The following is a 23,568-nucleotide window of genomic DNA, read 5'->3' as shown; positions in this document are numbered from 1 at the left end:
CTCTTGGTTTTGACTCAAACATATGGAGGTTCTCGAAAGCCTATTGCCTATTTTTCCACCACCCTTGGCCCAGTAGCAGCAGGTCTTCCCTGTTGCCTTAAAGCGTTAGCCACAGTAAGCAAACATTTGGAAAAGAGAGAGAACATAGTGATGGCATACCCTTTAACTGTCACGGTCCCTCTCTCTGTGGAGCTACTGTTATTAAGGACAAAGAAACAATATATGACCCATAATAGGTTGATCCGATATGAACAGAATATAATCTCTTCTGACAATAAGTTTTGAAACTATCACATTGCTAAACTCTTTAACACTGTTACCTGTAAATGGAGATGAAAGTGAACATGATTACCTAGCTGTCACAGAATTGTGTACCATACACTGGCCCTGCTGTTAAGGGTGAACTCCTGATTGAGCCTGATCATATATTATTTGGAGACAGCTCATGTTTGGGAGGAAATCATGGAAAACACAAAGCAGCATATACCACCATGAACACCATGGATTATGTGGTCAAAGCTTAATGGCGTCAGAAAGTTTTTATGCCCAAGTTGCTGAACTAATTGCCCTTACTCGAGCCTCCAGTTTAACTGCACAATTAAGAGTCATCATATTTACTGACAGCCAGTTCGGGTTTGGTGTCGCCCATGGTATGGGGCAATTGTGGTCCCAGAGGGCTTTTCTTACATCCCCATGTACCTCAATCAATAAATCAATCAAATTGTCTTTATTCAATCTTCTGGAGTTCAGAGGACAGATAATAAAAGATAAACACAATCCAAACGAACTACATTGTAGACACACATATTAAAAAATAACAACCACATATTAAAATATACCAGCCTAAGGTTCTTGTCCAAGTACGGGTATACATTTTGAAACAAATAAACTCCTTATATTGGTATACAATTAGTAAAGTGACAGTGCAAAAGGACTGGTTTAGCATTAAATAAAGTGACAGTGCAGGAGATCCAGTTCCAAGGGCATTGAAAAAGCGGCAGATGATTAAAAATTGTTAAAAATTAACATCAACAATGGACATTTAAGAAATATATCAAAGACAATGGCTACAAAAAATCACTAAGGTCTCTTTTTTTGTCAAAACAGCAACTCCTTCTCTTAGCTAAAGTGTACTTCAAAAACTAGCAACTGTAAAGGAGACATTATAAAAGTTGCAGTAAGTAGAAGAGAGCCGCTTTACGCTTGGAGAGTTTATCTGCGCAGTAACAGTATTAAAAACCTCCTAGTAAACGTGAAATAAAATTGACTTAAAAAAGACAAAATGTAAAATAGTTTGACTCTATTTCTCATCACATGGTCAGAAGAGTACTGACCTAGGAGAAAATATATCATCCAACGAAAAGAACCCAGCCTAAATCTTGCCAACAGATTTATTTTGCTTGAATAAGGCAATAATCTCTAACTGAGGGTTTGGCCACTTCCAATAGTTCCCTAGAGATTTGTTTGTGCATGCAGAAACTATCCCGGACCCACTTTAGGGCATTTGTTTCGATAGACTCTGGGTGCTTAAGCAATGAAGAACAGCCAAGTGCCAAAAAGCAGGTTTTAATATATTGAAGCCATGGAATGGTCAAGCCACGGGTGCAAACAATCTCTAATCACAGTCCGGTTAAAATCACCTTCTTGGTTAGACAAAATTGAGCATCAAGGGGCAGCATTAATGGTGTCTTGGACATACTCCATGCCTAACTCCAGATGGAGGGAGAAATGCAGAGATGAGGGAGGGACGCCTAATAGCCAGCAGCAGAATCTATACTCTATCTGCATTGCATGTACATCCCTACAACCCCAGCTATGTTAAGATCAGCAGGCATCTCCGGTTGTAAATCTCTAATATTGGAGCAATGGGCTTTTTACCAATAGACACAGCAAGCAAGAAAGTAGGGCTACAGCTTGAGTGTATCGGGTTATTCTATTTTTAACGCAAGTAAGCCACAAACAACCTTTGTCAAACTCCAAGCCTAAATAGGGGAAGGAACTGACCCTCTTTAGGGGTTTGCCTTGTATATTTAGTGTATGGGTTTTAGTATTTTTTGGGCCACATATCAATATGAATGTTTTCTTGAAGTTTGGCTCCAGGCCCAGGTCTTTCATGAAGCTAACATAAGTGATGATGAGTTTTTTGAGGCCGTTGGCAGTCCTTGCCTGGAGAACTGCATAGTCAACATATAGCAGTGCGGCACAGCCTTTTACTCCACAAGTGTAACATCCGCCCCAACAGAAACCAATGCTTTCTCCAGGCCGTTCATATGGAGAAGAAAAAGGATTGGGGCAAGGACACAACCTTAGTGTACCCAGCACTTAATGCTGAATGGCTCTGTACATTCGCCAGTGCTCAGAAACCTGACTGAGGCTGAAAGGTCATGGTGGAGGTGCCTTAAAAATGTAATCAGCTCCACATCAACCCCCATGCTCTCAAAGATGACCCACATCTTTTGCGAGAGACGTAATCAAATGTGCTTGACAAGTTCATGAATGCCAAATGGAGATACCCTTTCCGTATTTATATTTTGCAACAATGAGGTGGAGATTAAGGCACTGTTCAATTCTCCCGAGCGACTTTCTGAACCCATACAGGCTTGGAGCAAGTATACTGTGGCATTAATCTAATCTAGTAAATGGTCTAATACGACTGTCCCAATAATTATAACTGTAGAATCCAAAAGGGATATCAGTCAATAGCACTTGACATTGTGCATATTCCATTTTTTTAAAACAGGGACAGTTATAGATAAACGGCACAACCACGGCACCCCCTCTCTGCAGGCTTAGTTGAAATTTGAAGTGAGGACCGGGTTCCAGAACACTGGGTCTTCCCTGAATAAGTCAAGTGGAATGCCATCCAGTCCCGGAGCCTTCTTGCATCTGCTGTCTACAATTGATTAAAAAACCTCCTCCTCATTAAAAACAAGTTTTGAGCACTTCAGAATTATCAGCACTGAGGCGTCGTTAGTCTTATAGTCGGTGGAATACAGCAAAGTGTGCTGACCATGCCTTGGCCGGGAGATGGACTGGTACTTTGTCTGAGGGCAAAATGCGGGATAAAACAAACCGCTCTACTTTCCCAAAAACTTGGAGGTCTTTAGATTGGCAAGCACCCAAAATAGACTCCCAATTCTCCTCCATCATTGCCAACTTTCTTCTTTTAAGGGCTTGCTGATATATCTTTCTGCTTCCTAGGATCACACTCTGGTCTCTGGGGATTTTCTTTAAGGCCCTATGTAAGGAATCATTGGATACTCTACATGCTTTAGCAAACCATGATTTGGCATGGTGACGCGGCTGGACAATGGGTCTAGAGAGCAGCACTTTTATCCTTAATAAGCAGCTATTCACCAGGGCACTAATATTGCATGTAACCTGAGACATAATGCTCTTCAGGTTCATGGATTACCATACCACCCTACACCCTGAGCACTTAGTAGATAGGACCTGGGGAGGCAGAGACTTGACCATGTATTGCACATGTGGCAGCTGTATCTTTGCAGAAATGGGGTTGAAGTCACTATAGATCTGAGTAAGGATCCCACAATTATTAATAGCTGGTGACATACTCCAAGAGGTATAGATGTCATCAATGGTGCTCCCAGCACCCAGCACAATACAATTTGGAATATATTAGTCAATTATAATAGGGACCTTGTTGACCAGGCCCGTTCTGCCCGGAGGGAGAATAGGATCCACCCCCTAATATCCATCACATTACAATCAATGTCTCGAGCAATTGGGTCAAAGATAGTTGGAGACAGAGACAGAGGGTGCCCCAGTTTAGCATTAAAGCCCCTTGCGACCAACAGCTCAAGGGGGCATTCAATCAATTAATCAATCACAACATTTGTACTACTTATGCGTGAGGGTATCAAGGTGCTAAGGGTGGGGGGGCAGCTACTGGTCGAACATCCAGTTCTTGAGAAGTCTCCTGAAGGTCATCAGGTCCTGGGGCTGACGCAGGTGGGGGGAAGGGTGTTCCATGTCTTAGCAGCGAGGTACGAAAAAGATCTGCCACCATCGGTCGTTCGGCGGATGCGTGGGATGGTGGGGAGGGTGAGGTCGGCGGAGCACAGCTGGCTGTTCAGGGCTTAGAATGACAGTAGTTCGTTGAGGTATGCTGGTCCGGTGTTGGGGAGTGCTTTGTGAGCGTGGGTGAGGAGTTTGAAGGTGACCCTCTTGTTGACTGGGAGCAAGTGTAGATCTCTTAGGTGGGTGGGGATGTGGCTGTTGTGAGTGAGTCCGAGGATGAGGCGTGCTGAGGCGTTTTGTGTGCATTGGAGTCTCTTCTGGAGTGTAGCTGTGGTTCCTGCATAGAGGGCATTGCTGTAGTCCAGCCTGCTGCTGATGAGTGCTTGGGTGACCGTTCTCCTGGTTTCAGTGGGGATCCATCTGTAGATCTTGTGGAGCATGCGGAGGGTGTTGATGCAGGAGGAGGAAACAGTGTTGACTTGCTAGGTCATAGAGAACGTTGAGTCCAGGATGAATCCCAGATTGCGTGCATCGTTGGTGGGTGCTGGGGCAGCTCCCAGTGTAGTCGGCCACCAGGAGACGTCCCATGTGGAGGGGGTGGAGCTGAGGATGAGGACCTTCATCTTGTCTCAGTTCAGTTTCAGGTGGCTGGCCTTCATTCAGTCTGCGACAGCCTTCATTCCTTTGTGGAGGTTGGATTTGGCGGTGTCCGGGTCCTTGGTGAGGGAGAGGATCAGCTGGGTGTCGTCGGCATAAGAGAGGATGTTGAGCTGGTGTGCTTGGACGATGTTGGCGAGTGGTGCCATGTAGTGGTTGAAGAGTGTCGGGCTGAGGGATGATCCTTGGGGTACGCCGCAGGTGATCAATGTGGCTTCAGATCAGTATGGGGGAGACAGACTCTCTGGGTTATGCTGGTGAGGAAGGAAGTGGTCCAGTCCAGGGTTTTGCCTCGGATCCCTGCATCGTGGAGGTGTGTGCACAGTGTGTGGTGGCAGATGGTGTCCAATGCTTTACAATGGATTACAATGTCGGTGTCCCTCAGCATTTCTGTGCTGTCCTTTCTGACAAGGAAAGGCTGTCAGAAAGTGACTTTAGTGCCTCCAAGGTCTACGGTTGTTAGTTGATGGGGTACCTAGGGTACCCCCTATAAAACCCTAAACTATGTGGCAGGAACCATGGGGCAGGATTTTACACACACACACACATTTCTCTATAGGAGCCTGTATTATAGCCAGTTTGCAGCCATGACACAAGCTCCCATAGAGAAAAGTGAGTATACGACCGAACAGTGTTCATTCGCATCATAATCAGGCAGCCAGAACCGCCGACCAGAGGTCGGTCAGTCCCGAGTACGAGTACGAGACGTGTTGGTCGGAGGCAACGTAATAAGCCTCTTAATATTTTGAACTGACTTAGAAAATGTGTTGCATTTGAAATACGTGTAAATACATTATGGGTTCAATTTTCATAATGATACTATAATACTAATAGGGTTATACCTAGTGCTAGAGTCAGAGCGTAAATCAAAGAACATCACTAATTCACCTATTTAGTTACTCCTTTTGAAGCTATATGAAAAACAGTTTCTATACTAATGTTTATTCTAGGTTAGTAGAACACAGTAATGCCATAGATGCAAAGGATTGTTACAGATGCACACCCTTACCTACTTCTGTTTCAGAAGAAGTTACCTATTAACACATAAGTATTTCTTTTCTAACCATGATCTAATGTACCCCAGGATACCATTAATACATAACATACATTTATACTCACAAGCAAAGGAGATGGACATAGCCTGGTATTATCATTTCCCCATAGACCCAAAGATAGTGTGATGGCTTACAAAAACAATTTAACCTATTTAATGCGACCAATAGAAAAGGCTTATATAATGGCTTTAGAAAATAGATACACTCACATGATAACTACTACTGACAAGAAGAGCGATGTTTTAAAGAATGCTTGGAAGTAGGAAGAAAATTATTTTAGAAAGAAGATGGCTTACCCTAAATTGAGACTTGACAGCCAACACAAAGGGAAAATTTGCATGTGCAGAAGACAGACATCCAAGGACTAGACATGTAGAGATCAGTATTTGTGAACACACATTCAAATTAACAGGGGGATCTTTGCAAATTTTACAGGAAGACAAAAATGCTATTCCAGGGGTTTGTTCCATTTGTGAACAGAATGCTTACTTCTTACTGTCAGTTGACTTGGAGGGAATTTGCTATTTAGGCATACTAAGTACAAAAACGTACCATATGAAGATTTTAGATGCATTAAAATTCATACCCGCACTCAGACAGAAACACAGTACAAACACAGGAAATGGACTAGTAGGGGGTATATTTGGAGCAGTCATTCCACCTGTAGGCGTCATCTTAAATGGTGAAAAGATTAGAAAGCTGTTACCAGGTGTCAACAAAATTGAAACAAGTACATCCGGAGCTTTACTTTTATATAAATACAGAGCTAATTTCAATAAGGTCAATGGTTTTAAGGGACACATTTCCCTCAGACTTCTTATTCACACAGAAAGGGGGGAGTCTGCAAAATTCTTAAAATAACACTTTGCTGTGTGAATATACATGACAAGAGTAGGGAAATAGGAGGCTTGACATAGAATATTTCAGGATTAGAACCTGAATTACATGAATTGGAAACAACAAGTTTGTTTGAAGGTTTTGGAAAGAGATTGGTCACAACTGGAAATTGGTTTTCAACAGCAGAAAAGGGTATATTGAAGGCTATTCTAATGCCAATATAGATAGTGAGGCTGAGTCTAATATTGCTTTATGCACTATTTTTGAACTATTAATACATATTTCACAAGAGAAAGGAAAGGTTGGAAAATAAATTGTATGAGAAGGATTTGTTTTTGAGGGGCATTATGAATGATGATTACATGAACTCTATGAAATTCAGGGGCTTCAAAAGAAAAGACAAGACTCAACTGACAATGAAAGTCCACTCTGTAATGGACTCACATGCAAAACGTATATATGTGATGATTAATAAAAGCATCATACAGGGATTGAGGAAGTTTAAATTGTTTAGGAAATGTACCACATGACAATGTAGAATTGTTTCTTGACATGAACGTAGGAAATGCGTGTCAATATAAATAATAGAGAAAATGTGCTCTTATTAAACATGCAAAAGAAATGCTGTTTATTGCTGAAGACAGCTCCCATTTATGTCATTCATTCACTGCTATGCCTCAATATTTTCTGTTATTCTTTCCTTTCTCTTTAATAAAAGAAATGCCTTTTTTGTAAATACTGATTTAATGTTATAATGGAACTGTAGAACCCAATATCTTGGGGAAATGTTCTGTTTGTTGCAAAATGTGTTTCTTTTCATCCTCACACCATAGGACTTCATCTTATTTCAGATAGTTACCTCTGCCACATGCTTATAATGAACAAATATAGTGCTATAGATGCAATAGATGATTTAACCAGGACATGCTAGATATTCATGTTTCATTTCATAGAGCAGCCCATTTTTACACAATGGGACATTGAACAGCTAATTGAGTAGGCTTGCAAAGATTCTCATGGGAACCTTCCTAGATTTATCTTTTTGTAATACGCTGTAGCACTGTTTAAATAACAACATGCTGACATTTACGTTCACCATGGGAATAGAGAGAGAAGACAACGGACTATCGAAGATCCTTTCCTATTGGCTAGAGATAATTCAGCATTCAGAGTCACTGCCACGGTGGCGGTCGCATCATAATTAGGGGTGCGGGACCGCCGCATGACAGGCAGTTGGTCCCGATCCTGCTTTGATGTCGGGCAGACTCAAGTCCGCCCGCCCTCATAGCGGCCCCAAAGATTCTTCAAACTGAAGAAGTCATTGGCATGGAAATCGGAGATTTGCTTACTAAGTTTAAGGTGGAGCTTTTTATAAAAGTTTTATGAGATTTCTGCACTTACATTGGCAATTAATTGTTCACATCTACATTTGTAAGGAAATATGGCAGTGGAAGGGAGGGAGTAAATTCATGGACTTCTGAGCCTGAATCCTATTAAAGTGCCTACTCTGCTGCCCACTGTCAGCCTCCACCCTTCTCAAAACTGCTGGGTTGTGATGAGCTTGGTGTGAATCTGTTGGTGTTGGTATTGCCTAGGTGCACTCTGCCAGATGGCCATCATCAGTGAGTGCTCACTGAACTCACCACCACCACAAGTGCTACCCCATGAGGAGTAGCTTGGACTTTGCAGACAGATAGCAGGGTGCCGCCCTTTGCTTCTGTGAGCTATGCACTGCGACCTAAGCAGGCTGTGCTACAACATCTGCACTGGAGATCTATCCAGGCCAAACAGGGAAAGCAACTCCTAGCTAACAGGATGAGATGCCCAGTTGACTTTGAGAGAGCAGTACTGGCTGAGAAGTGATTGAAGAGAGCATGGTGACAGGACAGAGGAAGATCAAGTGGTGGTTTACTAAATAGCAGAGGATGCACTGGCTGAGTTGGCAGATGCAGATACTGAAGTCTGCCTGGGTCACATTGCAGAAGGGATTGGACTCCATGGCAGGTGAGGGTCGACATCTTGTTTCTCCTGTTTAGCTCCCCTGTGTTTTTTACATGGTGGTCACCATGCAATGCCCTGTTTGCCAGGACAGCATATAGGCTGCTAATATCTGCATCCATAGCCACTCACTCTTAAAAAGAGTTCTACAGCCATGGGAAAAGAAAAAATGTCACCCAGTTGTCCTTTATTTTTAATTTTAATTTGTGCTCTCCTAGCATCACACATCTACATGGCAACAGACATAAAGGCTGCTTCACAAACTGCACTTTGCAGTACCTTTTAAAATACCACAAATTGTACCACAATTTGCTATTCACAAACTAAGTGCGGAGTTCACACCCCACCTATTTTATCTGTGATGTGCGATCTCCTCTGCTGCCACAACTGTGTAATCGCCATACCCGTAAGTAGGTTTTAGTAGTAAATGTGAAACGCACTTGAATAAGTGGGTGTAAAAACTGGACAGACCTACTACTAAAGCGAGGAATAAGGAGAAGTTTAGGGTAGGGCAGGGAGGAGTTTAGGGAGGAGAGTTACCCACCAACAAAAGAGTAATACCATTGCGATTTCAAAAACTGCATTTCTAAAGTAACTGCAGGTAAAAACTACAAAACAGTAGTAAGTCAAGCACTGCACATGGCCAAACACTGGTACTCAAACATCCTCCGATAAAAAAATAACAGAGGCAGGCATTTAAAAAAATGACATAGCAAATAATGGTAACCTAAATATTTGTTAAAATGTAATGAGAAATATACTGACATGTAAATACATACATTTATTAAATTGTTTCATTATTTTTTAAATAATGCAATACATGATTTGAAATTAAATTATATTTTTGGGTATTGAGTCATTAAAATGTATACCTCACAGCTCAATATAATTAATATTCAATTTTATTACGTTTTGTTGAAAACCATTTCAAAGTGTTTTAAAATGTAACGTTATGAAAAGTATAGATCAAAGTTTGAAGATGTATAGAGCAATGATTTCAACACTTGCAACACACCCGTTAATGAAAGTAGTGAAGTCCACACACATCTTCAGCAGAAGCTGATTACAACAATAACCAATCATAACCAGCCTAACCACATTTAAAAAAATGCATGCAGCAAAACTATTTTCCTTCCTTCAATATGTCATTGAATATGTATGTGGGTTTGCTCTTTCTTTTGAGGGTGAACTATTTGAGAAGGAGGATGAACATCTTTATTATGTCCAACAAGCTGTTATTTCCAGATACCACTTCACACTTGATGCGATCCTGGACATGGTTGATGAGTGGGAGCGGATACTGTATTCACCAACAGCCTTTCTCAGGCTATCCCACCCTATGTGAAAGTATTTGCTATACTCCATTTTATGGCCATAGGAAGTTTTGAGAGGATACCTGACACTGTTGACATTTCACAAGCAAGCTAGAGAGATCCTTGTATCAAGTCCTGAGATGCATTAACCAAAGAATGCAACAGTTTATCACCATGTGACAGTCACTAGTGGAAAGGCAAAAGGTGGTAAGGTCATTTTATGTTTTTGCACACTTCCCTTGTGTACTAGGTGTCATTGACTGCACCCATATGGTACTTCAACCACCTCATGGTACAGCACACCTTTACCGCAACAGACACCACTGACACTCCATCAACGTGTTGCCAGGTCTGCTTCACATATGTGTATGCTGTCTTTCCTGAAAGCACACACAGCAGTTTTATTGTAAGTCAGTCACCAATTGCACTGTATATGGATTCTGGGTGATTCGGTGACATGTAGTTTATTGGTAAGTAAGCACACCTCATACAGGTCTTGCATTGGTATCTGGGTTTGCCATTTCAACAGTATTTCAGATTGGTTGTAACATAATAAACATACACGACCCTGGCACACATTGCATGTAGGTAGGCATACATAATGTAATTCAAATAGAATAGAGCCCACTTTATGATAACATATTTTTCCAAGTGATGCTGGGTATGCATTGCCCTTCTCCTCACACCCTACAAATGTATAACCACAGTATGTCAGTAGAGGTACAATAGGACACATGCACGCACAAACCATTCATAAAAACACTTTAGGCCTCCTCAATTTGCTATTCAGATTACTTGACTGTATAAAGGGTGCTGGTGTACTCCCCAGAAGTTATAGGCAAGATTCTTGTAGCCTGTTGTGTGTTGCACAACATCGCCATATGGTGGGATTTACAGATAGATGTTCAACCTGACCTACATCCAGTTCTGGGAAACTGGGAGTGGAGCCCACAACATAGATCAATGTATACAGGAGCGGAATCAGTTGGTTAACCTTTCATTCTCTTGAGCTACTAGTTTTGTTCCTGCATTTATGTGGTTGGACCATCTCTTGTCAATGATGAATTGTGGACATTTAACACACTGTCCATGTAGGAGAGTAGGTTCTGCTATCCTATGGTCACCCCAAATATTTGCTTTTTGCTTCACTGGTTTATGACTTAATGTGGCTGTGGGCCTGCTAATCAGACCCACAGCCTGCTGTTCTCTCTCTAAATTACTGCCAATGCACTCTAGGTGCATTACGAATTGGAACTGGTTCACCTTATTGGCCCCTGTAACAGTGTACCCTAGGTACCCAGGGCATAGGTGCATCCAAGGCCTACCAGGGGCTGCAGCATGTATTGTGCCATCCCTGGCCTGGCCTCCATATTTGACACAACTGGCTGATCACTCAGCTGGGGCAAGTTGGTGTAATCACCTCTTGCTTAGATATAGTATCCCTATATCTAAACCTCAAACTGGACACATATGTTCCTATCAGCCACTCCTATGGAAGGCCTCATCAATCCTGGAGGCAGAGTGCTTGGAAACATGTGAGATGGTGCTCTAGCATGAGCTGAGCCTGTCTGCAGCTGTCGGGAACCACTCCCTTAGCTGTTCCGGGATATTGCCATACCATATACTCTTAAGTGCATTATAATCCTCGCGGTTATTTGCTAACTTTGGTTTGGCCTTATCAAAACATGTCGAGTAAGGTGTCATACGATTTGGAATACTATCCCCTCGACAGTTCTGTCGACGGGGATAGCATTCCACCCTTCTAGAGGGACACGACATGTGTGTAGCCTTAACCCCGGTTAAAGTTAACCAGAGCCTCAGCATCACAAAATGGATGCTGCCACCACAGACACAAGTCTGACCTCCTGCTGCTGGGAGTCCTTCCAGCGAGGGAGGCTTGGACAAAGGTTTTCCTGCCTTGGGAGGTGCGAGCACCACCCCAGACAGGATTTTGTGTATTGGGTAGGACAGGGCTGAATAGATTGAGACATGCCAGGGCACACAAGGTGTCCCCATGCATAAGCCAGTCCAAACCGGTCCTGGGACTTTCCAGACCCAGGCCTGGCGAGGAGCTGGACAAAGGAAAGGGGGTGTAACCGCCCCCCTTCCTGGTCCCACCGAGAGGAGGGACTTAGCAGGTGATCCACCCCTCAGATTGGGAATAAAAGTGGGAGCAGTGCCATTGCACCTCAGATCATCCTGAAATCAACTTTAAACAAAGAAGACGACTGGACTTCGACATTCTGCTGCACAGAAGACTGAAGAGAATCTCCCTTGCGGCCTAGGAGTGGCCACCCTGTGAACATAGGCACCAACCAGCAACTCGAAGTCTGCTTTGCCGCTGCCTCCTGCAGGAGCCCGAGCCCAGAGCCTGACAAGACCCAGGCTCCCAGACTTCTCACAGCCCGATCCACAGTCCCTGCAAAGAAGGGACCCGTGGAGGCATCGAGAGACGTGGGACCGGACCTCTTGGAAGACACCCGAAAAGCTGACTGCGCAGCATCAGAGGCATCCTTGATGTTGTGCTTTGGGGACTGAGAACCCCCCCACCGAGCAGCCCTTGCACCCAAGATCAGCCCTCCAGCATCTCCACGATCTGTGTGGGGTCCTTTTGCATTGTGCCACTTGACACGCCATCCTGGCCATTAGCCACGTGGTTAGCGGCCATCTTGACGACTGAACCGACAAACTACACTGCGGGTCTGGTTGCTCCAGACATGCCCTCGCTCCTGTAAAAGGGAACACCCGCTCTGAACATTGCTGGTCCGAGTAACAAGCCTCTTTTGATTCCTGCGTGGCTTGCATTAGCCAAGGCCTGTTTGCTTCAATCAAGTTGCCAACACCGCCAACAGCGAGAAGCCTGCTTGGGACAGCTCGTGATTGACTCCTGGACATCCTTGACCCCTCGTGTCCACGTGGCTGCAGAGAGAAGCTACACCTCATCGACTGTTTGCACCCGACATCCGCCTGGCTCCAATCTGGTTCCACGGTAGTCACTGGCTAGTGACTTTGAACATTGTCCCCTCTGCTTTCAGGTCTTCACAACTTCAGATCCACCCTTGGATCCACCGGAACTCTTCACATCGAGCCGCCTGCAGCATCTTCAGCTCCAAGCACCATCGACCTGCGTGACGAAACCCGACACTACTTCGACCCTATGCACCCGCTTCCTGTGGGTGAGGTAACTCAGCAACGCCGGTGTTCCCACAGTGGTACACACCTCTAGGGCCTGTGTCTTAAGTTTCAGCTTTCTAGGTCACTCGTAAGGTTCCTAACTAACTAACTTTTAACTTTTACGCACCATTGACATTGCATTGGTGAGTGCGTGAACTTTAAACACTGCACCCGAGTCCCGCGGGCCTTTCCTGACTTAGTCACTGCTAGTCCCGATCAGCTCCAGCGATTCCCAAGGCACTAGGCCTGTTTCCTTTTCGAATGGTATCTCTTATACCACTTTCTTAGTATATGGTTTAGGTGGCCCCTAGGGCTCATCCATATTGTGCAACTTTTGTGTATTTTAAACTGTGTTTTGTTTAACGCTTGTGCTTCTGTGCTCATAAAGAGTTCAGGGGATATTTGTAGTTAATAAATATATATATATTTTCAATATATATCTGTCTGGTGTCCTTTCATTTGGTATTCAAGGGGGTTGTGTATGGTAATACAGCTGGCTTCACATGCCTTTCAGAGTTTAGCCTAAGACTGCTTTGTCCACGTTACCACTGGGATAACTGGTCTATAAGGTTGACTTACAACCAATCTTCATAAGGGTTGTTTGGCATGGTACAGGGTGATCACTAGAACTAGTGAGCATCATATACCAGGCCAACTTCTCACAGTCCATACATACCATCCAGAGACAACTTTGTTCACATCACATAGTGTATTTAGTTGAAGTTTATTATTATCCATGCAGGGTCAATGAACACCATTAAATGCAGTAAAAAAGGAACACAAATAATAAAAACAGTATGTTACTATTAAAAGAATAAAAACATAGCTAAAGCAGAGAAAAATAAGTGATTTTATCAGAAACACATGTTTACGCTGTGTTTGTGAAGTCAAGTCAAAATATTCCTTATTCAGAGATAAAAATACATTTCATACATAAAAGTTGGGATAAGAAAATTAAATTTCCTGGTCGTATAAACTTTTTTATTTTCAAAATTGTTTTAAAATCCTGTATTGATCAATAATACAAGCTATGATTGTGCAAAGGGTGTGGTTTATTCATAAAAACAGTTAATTAAAAATATCGTTTAGCCATAACAAGTCATGTCTGGCTTTGATTGAGAAGTAAACATTGGCTCTTAAGGCACATCATGTTTGTCCGATTCTTTTGTAAGTCCTGTTTGTATCTTACATTGTCTAGGGTTGATAGGGTTTTTCTTCTGTCACTTACACACATGATATAAGTAGAAACAGTATAACAGCACGTAATTCTCTAAATTGTACAGAAAATTAAAACATACTTGTAGTAAAAGTCTTCAATTTAAAAAAGGGGAGCAACAAGTGCTTCCTAATCTCATTATAAAACTCACAAAACAACATTAGGTGAATGGTTGGTTGTGTGGCCATCTCATCGCAAGGGCATTGAAGTAAGTTTATTGACAATGCATCACTTTTAGGAAAAGCTACAAGCTGTTGTAATATGCCCACCAATGATCTTGTCAGATACAATCTCTGCTGAGTATTCATTACCTTTATCAAACACCCTTGCAAGCCCTGGTGTACCTGGCCAAGCATGTATCAAGACACAGTTGGTTTTTGGTCTTCTCTGATAGCCCTTAAAGCCCTTCTATTCTCAATAAAATAAGTTTCAGGTCCTTTTACTACTGCATAATGTTAGCAGGATTTGTTATAGTCTTCATTTTATTCTTTTAGCAAACTGCTAATATTTGTTAACGACATCCTAATATGATGTTTGACCATAAGGCATTCAAATATAACATCTTTAGAGAATTTAGTCACTGGCTTGCTGCAAATATTTTACCTGCAAGTAATTGTATTTTGACCAATTGTTTCTTCAAGAAAGGGCATATCTAATTATTGTTTGGTAATAAATGATGATACAGATCAAGGGACTCCTAAGAACCTGCTTGCGAACTGGTTTTCCCTGGTTGGAAGAGTCAAATTCACAACCATAACCCACACGTTGGACCCATATGTAGCAGTGGGAATGCAGTTACTCCGGTATACCTGTGTCAATTCCATTATTGGTTTATTACCAATCTTACTGGAGAATCTGAACAAGGCCTTAGTGGATATAGCAGTTTTTAGCTTTGCAGTTCCTATATGGGGGCCCCAGGAGCCCTGATGTGAGAATAGTACACCCCTGCAAGCAAAGCGTTGTACCTACTCCAGTTTGAGACATTCACAAAGTGTGTTCTTGTTTTCCTTGCTTTACCCTTCCCACAGACCATGGTCAATGCTGTGGTCAGATTATCTTTCAGATCTTTTTGCTCCATTTATGCTGCACATTTTTCAATCAGTAGTTGCAGACCGTTTGCTGTTCTAGAAATCAGGACTGCATCGTCAGCATATAGGAGCACTGGGGTAGGGCAAGCACCAACCAGCTTCTAAGTACTGTGTCTGTCAATGCCAGGAGGTCCCGGGATGTTAAAAATACTCAACGACAAAAGATCCTGTGGACTTTTTGTCTTTTTTTTTAAAGTGCTTCTTGCGGGTAGTGAAAGTGTTCAAGTGCGGCAAATCCTATGGTTTTTCACTTGAGTCTCTTTAGCTGCTTAAATCTAGGGTGTGTTTCGCAATGAGTCTATCGATGACAACATTTTCAAAGTGCTAAGGATCCTCAGGGACAGAAAATCCTGAGGACTTTCTCTCTTGTGTTTTTAAAGTGCTAAATGCAAGAACATGTTTGTGCAAAGAGTCTGTCAATACTCTCATGTTTTAAAGTGCTTTGTGCAGGAACACAGTATTATAGAGAGTCTGTCAGTCAGGGTTCTTGGGTATTGAAAATTCTTAAATATTATCCTGTAGACGTTCACTTTTTTTGTGTTTTAAAATGTAAAGGACATTGTGTGTTATAACTAATGCAAAAGACATACAGACTCATAAAAATGAACAATCAGGGTCCAATTTGTTAGAGTTCAATTTTGGTAGAGTGAACTTGTTTTGCCCTGTCGTATTTCACTTGCCAAGAGTGACCTAATTTAGTTACTGTTACTTTGTCCTCTAGTATAGATTTCTTATCCATCACTTTGTTCAAAGCTCTTTTAAAGCATGTAGTTGAAATTGGCTGTCAACTGAAATTATCTACCTGTAGAACACTTATGGATTCCTCCAAGTAGCATCAATGAAGGGACTTCTTACAGGAGGAGCTGATCTTGTGCCATGTAAGAAGATCCAGGGTGTCTGTCAGTGAAGATCGAAACCTGTAACGCATTTTTAAAAAGGAACATCTACTCACTAGCTCTTGCTTGACCAGGGAGAACTCAAGATATTCTTGGGCCTGAGATGTGTGTTTATGGAGTCTGAAAATTAACCTATGCCTCTTAGCTATTTGAAAGTACAGCGATGCGATGTGTTTGTCTCTCATTATTTAATTTCCACATGTAATAGAAGTTAACTGTTTGACACTCATGACTTTTAGTAGTGGACCAAGTGTGAGGCCATAAAATTATTTTAGTCATGTGTGAAATGCTTTTCTCGGTGTCAATTCTACAGATTTCATTAATTGGCTGTGTGAAAATTTGAGAGCCGGTATTGTCAATAATAACTCCTGTATATTTTACGTAGTTCAGCTATTTGTTTTTTTGCTGTTGATATTCTATGAGCCCTTTCCTTCCTATTTGGGTTTGCCAAGATTATTCACTAATTTAGATCTGATGGAAAGGTGTGAAATATGTTGAATAATCTCTGGAAGCCTATCTGCATCTTAGTTAGTAATAAGAGATAGTCAGCATTGAGGACGTTTGAACGTGAATAACCGCCTAGCTTTGAAGCATGCACATTGACCTGGTTGAGTTTGATTGACAGGTCCTAGATGAAAAGATTGAACAACAGGGGGACAAGCAAGCACCTCTGTTTGAGACCAGAAACAATATAAACTTTTCAAGACAGTTCGGTGCCATCACCTAATTTTACGCGAAACCAGTTGTTTGTATAGAGAAGCTGGATGACTCTGGGCAATACTGGGGGAATACTGAAGTCTTGTTGCTTTGTCCATAGCAGATTACTCAATGATCCATCAAAACAGTTGTGAAGTCAACAAAGCAACCAAATAAGGTTGATTGGGCTAGGAAGGTTCTTTCTATGCAAATTGCAAGAGCAAGCAGATTTGAAAGTGTGTCGCACCCTGGCGAAAACCCTGTCTGGTTCAAAGGGATAATTTTCATTTGTATAATGTATTGAACTCATATGCTGTGCTCAAGTAAAAAAAAATACTTTATCACAACACAATATCTCAAGCAGAACACTCATGCTGTAGGACAAACTGTAAAATATGCAGTATACATCTCACATATGTTGGAACCATACACCAACACTGTTTATATTTTATCACAGTTTAATATTTCTGGGTTTTCTACTACATGAAGTAGAAAACTAGGAATGTGTGGTAAACTGCACTCCGATGGTGGAATTTGTGGAGTTTTGCTACTCTGTGTTCGCTTGGAACTCGGAGTTTGGCAAAAACTTTGTCAACCACAGGCGGAGCTGAGGTTAAAGGCGCACTTACCCCATGTATCCAGAAATGTGTTTGGTTGCATTCATAGTACGATAATTGCCACCAGGTTTTACAAACCTTATAAAATGTCATCTGTGTTTTATAAGTATATCTCCTGAAATAACAGAAGTGGAAACAAAAGAGCAGAATTTGCAAATTTATTTGTCACATTTACCATTACAGCATTGAGAAATTGCAGAAAACGAGTGGGATGAAGAGCCATACAGAAAATACGAGTAGTCATTATTGTCATGCATTTCAGATTGTTGAAAAGGTGAATGTTTGCATCAATGAGCAATATGAACGAAGCAATATAAAAAATTCCTGCAATGAGGAACATGTGGTTTACTCTTGTGGTCAGTCATTGAAAAACACGCTGTTATAGTGATATATGCCAGTTCTCACTGCAAAAAATAGCATGTCCTTACGCCTTAAGAGGTTGTGAAGTTTCGACTATCAGAATATTTCCTGGAGTTTTCTCTTTCATACAAGATGTCGGTTGAGTTGATTTTTGTTTCTCAATTGTGTATGACGATTAAGAACACCACTGGCCAGAAAACATAAGTAGTGATGCTAGGCAGACTCATGAGCAACCTGCTGGCAGCAGCTTCCATTTCTGGGGCCAGATATAATGATTGCATACAGCCTGTAATTGACGTTGAAGTGGCTTATGTTTCCACAAACCAATTGGGCAAAAAATGGGCTGGGCGGCCCGCACTTAAAATAAACAGATCTTTCACAGTTTTAATGCAGAAACATTTGTAGTTTTGTACCTCCAGTTTTTAGTGTATTAAATCCTTAAAAGTGCCATGTTGTGCCCTTCAAAACCAAATTTGCATGACGGAATCCAACTATTTTACATGTTGAAAAATTCAAAAGTATAATTTCAACTAAAAATCCCACTTCAAAGACATTAAACACATATGTTGATGCTTTCTGGAAGGTGGAAGAAAATGGGATCGGGCCAAGTATCGGCTGCGGCTCATTGAATGTAGACAAACACAATTCTGAGATGGTCGCCCCTCGTTCATGAGATGAGGCAAAAGCTTCATCCGGTTCAGGAAAGATTGAAAATTCATTCATAGATATAGAGATCTGACTGTACTGTGCCAGTTCTCAGACTAAGCTGCCACGAGGAATGCAGGGGCATATTATCAAGGGGGTTTATCTCCGCTTTTTTGGCTTAAAAAGCCAAGAAAGCGGAGATAAAATTATCTCCCTATTACCTAGCTGTCGCTAACACCAGTTAGCGACAGCTAGTAGGATATAGCGACCATCTTGGGCCCCACTTTGCATGTCAGTGATATTTATCACTAATGACATGCAAAGTGGGTGTGCCAAGATGTTAGCGACTGGAAATAGTCGCTAACATCGCTATCTCCTATTACCAACTTTTAGGAGATATTCGAACTAAGCGCGAATATCTCCAAAAGCTAACACCTGCCCTGAGCAGTTCTTAGCCATGTTATCCAATGGGAGGTGGATAACATGGCTAAGAGCATTAGCTCGCTAATGCATGAATATCGCTGACTTTTCAGCGATATTCATGCATTGCGGCCGATTTTTATCGCATTTGCGATAAACCTTGGTAATACCAAGGTTTATCTGCGATAAAAATCGCCGCAGCTCGGTGATAATTTTTTCACTCTAACCAAGCAATAGCGATAATTATCGCTATTGCTTGGTAATATGCCCCGCAATTCTTTTGCATGGGACCTCTTCCTTTCCAGCAGAGGCTGAGACTATAGGGCCAGGTCATCCACCTGCAGCCCCTAGCCTCATCTGACCCTGAGCCGCACAAGTTAGGGGCAGCACCAGAGTGAGTGGCAGGACTGAGAGAAAGACGGGAGACAGTAGTTCTGGCTGGGGCCGTGCTTCATGTAGAGATGCATGTACATTTTCGCCTTAATCACCAGCTCATTTACTGCCTGCACAGCTTAGGGCAGACATGCACATGTTTTCTCTAAAATGTTGAGGTATAAATGCCTGTTTATATAGGCGATGTTATATTTCTTATGTATGGAGTCACATATTAGCATATTGGAGCAGTTTGTGTAAGCAACAACATGCACATCTCAGTAGTAGGGTGGCAGGCAATACTCTGCCCATGCGCTGAATTCAGCATAATTTGGTGGAGTTTTGCAGAATATCCGCGGAATTCTAAAGAGTGAAACTCTGTGAGCTCTGCCCAGGCCTATAGAAAACACAGAAATGCAGCGCTTGGGGTGGAGATCTCTGCCTAACTAGAATAAATACGAAATTACGTTGAGGAAGAAGAAGTCAGTCCTTTTGTTTTCATTCTGAGCCATTCTCACCTCAGAGAAGCATAATTTTCCCTTCTCCTTTAGCAGATCTTGCCCCCAGTATTTCTGACAATCTTGAGGAGAAACCTACAACTTTTTCAGAAACTAAATTAAATAACAGTGACGATGTCGTAGCCACGTATCCTTAGTTTAATGGGGCCAGATACCCAGCTGAGCAATGCAGCTCAGTCCCAAATATGGAGTGATATCACCATGCGCTGCAGTGCAGTGGGTGTCCAAAACCAGTGGGGGAAGCTTTGTCATAAGCACTGGAAGGAACTGCATCGCTGGACCCATGTTCGGGCCCAGGACATTATGGGTTTATTTCTCCTAGCCACATACACAGCATCCCAGCATGACTCCTAGGTACCAGAGGATCCTGAATGCTGACTTGGCAACGCCCTATGCTCAACTAGAAAAGTGTGAGTAGCATAGAGGTGGTAAGTATATGTACTTTTGTATAAGAAAAATCGGTAAAAGGGAATTTTGAGTGCATTGTAGTGTCATGTGTTTACTGTGAGCATTAGAATAGCTTAATGTTCTATCTTTCACATGTTAAATGGTAGTTTGAGAGTTTGTTAAGTTAATGCGCAAGTTGATTGTTTGTTTTCTTTGTCTTGACTACAAACTGGTTATTGTAATTATAGAAAGGCTGATAATGTGTCTCTATACTTTGCTACCTACAAAACATACATATTTAATGTTTAACATAACACTGGGGGTAGGACTACGCTACGTTCATGGAGCGTGTGTAGTTTGCGCAACTACACGGTACACAAATTGTATGTAGCACAGTGCAAAAACGCATAGCGGGCATTTTTTACTTGCTCGCGGTCCTCAACGTCAAGTTGGCGACCGCAAGCGAGCAAAATAACATTCCGGCAAGACTTTTTCCTCATTCGCAGTAAGCAACATCAAGTTGCTGATCACGAGTGTGGAAAATAAACCTCCAGGCGAGATTGTCAACGCAGGAAGGTCAGGTTTCTCATTGCGAGTGGTCGCGTATGCACGCGACTGCTCGAGATGAAAAACTACTAGTCCGCGTTGAGAAAAGTGCCACTCGACTAAAAACAAAATCGAGCGGCAGAAAACGACTGCTTGCGCTGTGCAAGATGTGGTTTGCAATGATTGCACAGTGCGGACAAGCATCCGGCGTAGCTACACATAGCGCTACTATGCAAAATACGTCCAGGGTTTAGTTTAACTGAGTAGGGTCATGCATTCGATTAATTTAGGTGCCAAACTTTGTAAATATATACAAGTTCTATATCATTTACAATGCTGTATGGACTGGTGCTAAATATAGTGTTTCCTCTAAGATAAACTATGTGGTTAACCTGTTGTGAATCTACATTTCCAATAGATATTTAATTTTGTCTAACAACAAAACTCTAACCTCGCTTTCCGCATACTTGGAATGTTTGAAACATCATTTATATTGTGAATTGGCAATTTTACTGCACTTCTAATTGTCATCATTTTGGAATGAAAGCACAGGGTAGGCAGCTGTTTGTTAAAGAGACCACATTGTCAGTCATAATTTAAAAGACACCTAAATGAACACATGATCAATCAAAGTCCCAATTTTGGGTTTATTCCATTTCAGAGGACTGGGCAGCCCAAACAACATCAGAGCAGGACCATAAGCAAGAATAAAGATCCTTAACTCAGAGGCGGACACGTCCTTTGCCTTCACACCACCAGCAAGGAGGAGGACAAACCAAACACCAGCAGGGTTAGAGCACCTGCCCACCAAATTATATATTCTTCCACTAAGAGACTCCGGAGGAAAACTGAACAGTCTCTGAGGCTGCATTAGTAGTTGGAAGGAAGCTAAAGGTTTAAAGAAAACTGGCAAGAAATAATTTTGGCAATGGAGCTGATGTACTTACTCATCCCACAAAAAGTACCCCACAGGCTTATAAATACAATCAATAAGATCTAAACAATGAAACGGGAAAAGTGTTGAAAAAGGTACAGGCAGAAGACCTTTTCCGAAGTTGCCCGGCGTTAGCCGCCTCTATACCCACTTAAGTTTACCAAACAAAGAGGCAGGCGCTGGAGACTTGGAAGGCAGGAAACAGAAGTTTTATTCTCTCCGGAGGAGAAACACATCAGTTCGGACAGCAAGTATCGTCACGAGGTGCTCTAACTGCATCTCCGAGGCCTGGCCTCTTATACACAAGTTTATTACTTTATTGCATAAAACACATCTCTGTCAACCCTTTGATGTACGGAAAGACATCCTCAGAATCCCCGCTTCAGGCCCGTTCCCACACACATTTACAGTTGAAGTCCCCACCCCGGTCACAACGGATGATGATTATCGCGCAGCTGGACATTCCGCCGATTCACGGAATGTGTGAGGTTGATCGGATCTCATGGGGTGGGGGCTTTGATTAGCTCAAGGATCCTTTGATAGGGGGGGGTGTTTCCTACTGTACAGGAGGAAGGGGGCAATGACAGTACCCGCAGGGCCAGGTGGCGGCTTGGGAACGAGTGAGACAAACGGGCACAAAGGAAAGAGGGGTGTTATCAAGGGATCCGGGACCATGAAAGGGATGGAGGGAAGTGTCGCGCTGGGAACTGGATGGGGTTCCGAGGCAGAGCTGCGTGGAAGAGGGGTTTATGACCCAAGGCATGTGAGAGCGGGGGCTGGCAGCATGCGGGGGGGTGTGCTTGTGAGGGTGAAGAGCCGTGCTAGGGGTCAGCGGCGTGCAGAGTGTGGTTCTGACCAAGGCACCTAAAATGGCGGGTGTGCACGACAAAAAGTGTGGCATTCGGGGGAAAAGGGCAAGATGACGCAGATAATGTTTACCAAACCGTATTAATTTTCCACAGTCCTTCCTTTAACATTCACAAGACATCTTGCTGGCCTATTTCCCATCCATGTCTACTGTGGCAGTCATAAGTAAAGGAGTAGAAATTCAGGCAAAGAAGCTGAGCATAAACATTACATTTAAAATCTTTCATCTTAGGAGGCGGGCCCATCGTTGAGCTTGTTGCAGGAAAGTCATAGTAATGAAATGTCGAACAAAAAATGATCTTGTAGTGATAGCGTTGGGTACATTTCATAGATGCTTATAGTCATTCGGAATATGAACTGATAGGTTATTACATATATAAGTTCATTTCATACTTGGTTGGAGCATAATCAATACAATGGTGGCTGGGAGAGAAATGAGACGTAGTAAAAACAATAATCAGGGGTGTCACCGTTCGAAGAGGAGGGGTGTTGCTTTTTCCAGTGTTTTATTGTCGTGGACCATTATCAGTGAGTCCTCAGCATTCTTTGTCGTCTTCTGTTGGCACTGTTGAGCACCGGCGGTGGAGCTATGCGTTCAGCTCTATTCCGGGTCCTGCGTTGCAGGGCATGACCTTTTCCTCGTTTTTCTGGTCAAAAAGGTCCTTTTTCGCCCTGAGTCCTCACTGTTCTTTCATGGGTACCTTAGACAGGGCACCCAAGTTTCATTTTAGTTTGCAACAAAACCCTAGTCAATCGGACTGCAGTTTTGCTCTTTTTCGAGTCGATTGTCAAAGAGTTCAGGTGGAAGAAGGGGTGTGTGGGTAGTCCTTGTGGTAGGTCGGGGGAAGAGGGGATGGAGCAGGGCCAGATCGGGAACAGACCAAGGGGACGGAAAATTTCAGGTAGGTGGGCCCATGACCGGGCTCAGAGGGCGGGGACTTTTCGGCACATGTTGATCATCGAGCAGGGGCATCAGGTCAGCCCTTTCCTC

This window comes from Lissotriton vulgaris, chromosome 12 (assembly GCF_964263255.1).
Source record: "Lissotriton vulgaris chromosome 12, aLisVul1.2, whole genome shotgun sequence".
Taxonomy (NCBI): Eukaryota; Metazoa; Chordata; class Amphibia; order Caudata; family Salamandridae; genus Lissotriton; species Lissotriton vulgaris.
The sequence above is the reverse complement of the archived record's forward strand: the minus strand, read 5'-3'. Positions refer to the sequence as shown.